The sequence below is a fragment of the Manis pentadactyla genome, chromosome 1 (genome assembly GCF_030020395.1).
Source record: "Manis pentadactyla isolate mManPen7 chromosome 1, mManPen7.hap1, whole genome shotgun sequence".
Classification (NCBI taxonomy): Eukaryota; Metazoa; Chordata; class Mammalia; order Pholidota; family Manidae; genus Manis; species Manis pentadactyla.
Genome location: NC_080019.1, coordinates 75,692,194 through 75,696,980, shown reverse-complemented (window position 1 = coordinate 75,696,980; position 4,787 = coordinate 75,692,194).

Here is a 4,787-nt window from a genome sequence, read left to right as displayed (position 1 = left end):
GCTGCTAAGAAGGTTAAAGATAAAAGTTTAAGTTCTTCCTTACTAACCTGGATGCCTTTTATCTCTTTATCTTGTCTGACTGCTGTGGCTAGAACTTCCAGTACTATGTTGAATAAAAGTGGTGAGAATGGACATCCTTGTCTTATTCTTGATCTTAGGGGAAAAGCCTTCAGCTTTTTGCCAGAGTAGGATGTTAGCTGTGGGTCTGTCATATACGGCTTTTATTATGTTGATGTACATTCACTCTATAGTCATTTTACTGAGAGTTTTTTTTATCGTGAATGGGTGTTCAATTTCATCAAATGCTTATTCAGCATCTATTGAGATGATAATGTGGTTTTAATCCTTTTTGTTAATGTGGTGTATCACTTTGATTTACAAATATTGTACCATCCATGCATCCCTGGAATAAATCCCACTTGGTCATGATGGATGATCCTTTTGATGTGTTTTTTAATTCCATTTGCTAATATTTTATTGAGGATTTTTGCACCTATGTTCATCAGCAATATAGGTCTATAATTTTCTCTTTTTTTTTTTGTAGTGTCTTTGTCTGCTTTTAGTATTAGAGGAATACTGGACTCATAGAATGAGTTTGGAAGTATTCCCTCCCCTTCTACTTTTTGGAATACTTTAAGAAGGATGGGTAAAGTTTGGTAGAGTTCATCTGTGAACCCATCTGGTCCTGCACTTTTTTGGGGGGGATTTTTTGATTGCCAACTCAATTTCATTACTGGTAAGTCTGTTCAGGTTATCTGTTTCTCCCTGGGTCAGTCTTGGGAGGTTGTATTTTTCGAGGAATTTGTCCATTTCTTCTAGGTTGTCCAATTTATTGGCATGTATTTTTTTTCAAGAATTCTCTAATAATCTGTTCTATTTCTGTGGTGCTCATTGTGACTATTCCTTTTTTGTTTCTGATTCTATTTATTTGTGCACTCTCTTTTTTCTTGAGAAGTATAGCTAGGGGTTTGTCTATTTTGTTTATTTTCTCAAAAAACCACCTCTTGATTTCATTGATTTTTTTCCTATTGTTTTGTTCTCTATTTTATTTATTTCTGCTCTGATCTTTATTATGTCCCTCCTTGTACTAACTTTGGGTTTCATTTGTTATTTTTCTAGTTACTTTGTGAATTTAGAGTGTTTATTTGGGATTGTTCTTGTTTCTTGAGGTAGGCCTATATGGCTATGTATGTCCCTCTTAGAACTGCTTTTGTGGCATCCCACAAATTTTGGGCTATTGTATTTTTGTTTTCATTGTCTCATGTATTGCTTGATTTGTTCACTGATTATTGAGAAGCATGTTGTTTAGCCTCCATGTATTTGTAGGCTTCTTTGTTTTGTTTTTTAGAATTTCAGTATTTTTTAATTTTTTATATCCTAATATGTGATCTATTCTGGAGACATTCCATATGCACTTGAGAAAAATGTATATCCTGCTTCTTTTGGGCAGAATGTTCTGTATATATTTGTTAAGACCATCTGATCTAATGTGTGTTCAATGCCTCTGTTTCCTTATTTCTTTTCTTTCTGGGTGATCTGTCCACTGATGTAAGTGGGGTGTTAATGTCCCCTAATATGATTGAACTGCTATTTCTCCCTTTAATTCTGTTAGAATTTTACATATTTAGGTGCTCCTATATTGGATACATAGATATTTATAATAGTTATATCCCCTTATTGGACAGATCCCTTTATCATTATGTAATATCCTTGTCTCTTGTTACTTTCTTTGTTTTGAAATCTATTTTGTCTGACATAGGCACTGCTACTCCTGCTTTTTTCTCCCTATTATTTGAATGGAATATCTTTCCATCCCTTCACTTTTAGTCTGTGTATGTCTTTGGGTGTGAAATGAGTCTCTTGCAGGCAGCATATAGATGGGTCTTGTTTCTTTATCCTTTCTGCCACTCTATGTCTTTTGATTGGCACATTCAGTCCATTCACATTTAAGGTAGTTATTGATGGGTATGTACTTATTGCCATTTTATTGTTTTCTGGTTGTTTTTGTAGTTCCTCTATGTTCCTTTCTTACTCTCTTGTTAGTTGATGGTTTTCTTTAGTGTTGTGACTGTATTTCTCTTTTTTAGTTTTTTGTGTATCTATTATAGACTTTAGGTTAGTGGTTACCATAAGGTACCATGGGTAATTTCCTAAATATATCAGCCTATATTAAGTTGATGATTGCTTTGTTTCAAACACAATCTAAAAGTATTTCTTTTTCTTCCTCCTCCACACTTTATGTGTTAGATGTCATAATCTACATTTTTTGTGTGTCCCCTGACTGATTTCATGCATAATTGGTTTTACTATATTTGTTTTATTTTGCTTTAATTTCATACTTGCTTGGTAATTAATAGGTCTACTACCTTTACTTTTGGCTTATTTTCACTGGTGAAAACTTTTTAACCTTAAGAACATTTCCATCTATAGCAGTACCTTTAATATATCCTGTAACGTCTGTTTAGTGGTTATAAATTTCCTGAGCCTTTGTTTATCTGGGAATTGTTTAATATTTGCTTCAAAATTTTTTTTTGCATCATTAATATACAATCACATGAGCAACATTGTGGTTACTAGATTCCCCCCATTATCAAGTCCCCGTGATATCTGCTTCAAACTTAAATGATAATCTTGCTGGGCAGAGGATTCTTAATTGAAGGTCTTTCTGTTTCAGTACACTAAATATTTCATGCTACTCCCTTCTGGCCTGTAAAGTTTCTATTGAGAAGTCTGCTGATAGCCTGATGGGGTTTCCCTTTTAAGTAATCTTTTCTCTCTCTGGCTGCTTTCAATACTTCTTATCCTTAATCTTTGTCATTTTAATTATTCTATGTCTTGCTGTTGTCTTTCTGGGGTTCATTTTGTTAGGAGCTCTCTGTGCTCCAGGACCTGGGTGTCTATTTACTTCCTCAGATGGGGGAAGGTTTCAACATTTCTTCAAAGAAACTTTCTACCCCTTTGTCTCTCTTTTTGCTTGTACCTCTCTTATTTGAATATTGTTTCATTTGGAGTTGTCACATAGCTCTTTTTTCATCCTTTCATTCCTAGTTTTCGTTTCTCTCTGTTCCTCAGCTTGTTTTCCTATTTTCTAATTTTTATCTCATTGTCACCTCTACTTGAAGCAATCTATTATTCATTCCCTCCATTGTATATTTCATTTGTTACTGTATTCTTCAGCTCGAAGTGGTTCTTGTTCAACTCTTCTCTTTGTTGATGGCCTCTGAGATCATCAATACTTTTCTGCAGATCAGTGAGCATATTTGTGACTGTTATTTTGAAATATTTATCAAGAAGATTTGTGATCTTTCATTTAGCCCTCTTTCTGGTATTTTAGCCTGTTGTTTTGTTTGGAATATATTCCTCTGCTTACTTATTTTGTCAGGGTTTCTATGTTTCTTCCTTTGTATTAGATAGACCTGCTATGCCTCCTGGTCTAGAGGGTAATGGCTTTATGAGGAAGGTGTCCTTTGGTGTCCAGTTCAAGACTCTTTACTCTCTAGTGCCTGTTTTTCCTTTGGAGTGGAGCCCCAGTTGCTGTTGGTGGGCTATGGGTGGGGCTGCCTTTCTGTCTGCTGGCAGTGGTCTATTTCAGTCCATCTTGGATGGCAGTTTGTCTCAGCAGCCCTTTGTGAGCAGAACAGTGTTGCTTCTGCTGGGATCATTGTTGCTTCTGCTGGGATCAGCTTGAACTCTGCCTGCCCTGCAGCGATGGCTAGGCTACTGGGTTAACTGGGTGGCTGGCAGGTACATGGGCACAGCAGTAGGGTGCATGGCCAGGTAGCAGTGGAGTGGCATGGTGCAGTATTGGTTGGGCCACCCATAAGGTGGAAGGAGCTCTTGGAGCTGGTTCTTACAGGCACTGGGAGGTTTCCCTCCCCAGCTGGGCTGAGACAGGGAAAGCCTCCTTTTTTCTGCCAGGCAGCAAAGACTGATGTTGCTGAGTTGAACAGGTAGTCAGGTGTGCAGGTGTGTAGGAAAGTGCCTCTGGCTTGAGCCGCCAGTGAGGGGCATGGAGCATTGGTCTCCTGTGAGTACCCAACCTGTTGGGCTCAGGGTGGGCTGGGGAAGTGTCATCCACCTGTCCTTTCTCCTGTGGAGAGAACTCCATCCAACCCTTGCCCCCTGGCACCCCTCCCACTGCATGCAAATCTTTCAAACTGTCATCTCTGTGTTGGGTCTCAGCAGGACTGGTGGACCATGCCTGTCCTCCATAAGCAGCTGGAGTTTCAGCCTCCCAGAGTGTTCCAACTGTCCCTGGTGTCCAGCCCTGCTAATCACTAAAACCCAATGCAATGTGGACTTGTGTTCCCACAGCAGATCTTCCAGGATGGGTGTGTAGAGTTCCTGGGTGCCTATCCCCTTCCCACTCCATTATTCTTCCTCCTGCCTCTGTGTTGGGATGGGTAAGAGCTGAGGTCCCAACTGATCATGGCTCTACCACTTTGCCCTTTCCTGAGTGATCTTCTTCTTTACCAGGTGTTGGTGGTCTGTTCTGCAGTCTTCACACCACCCTCAGGGTTAGCTATATTTGCTATAGTTGCTTCATTGGTGTGTGTGTGGGAGAATGCTTCCACCTTGCCTTCCTACTCTACCATCTTTTATCTTCACTTGTTTTTATTCTTTATAAAGATTACACTAAGCAAGGTTACATTACTTTCATACAACTTTTTCGAAGCCTCAAAAGAAGCTCCTGGAATTCTGTCCTCTCTGAGCCTATAATAATCAAATTAAAAATTCTTCATGATGGGACAAAGAAGTGAAATGAACCAGAAGAAAGAGTAAGAACA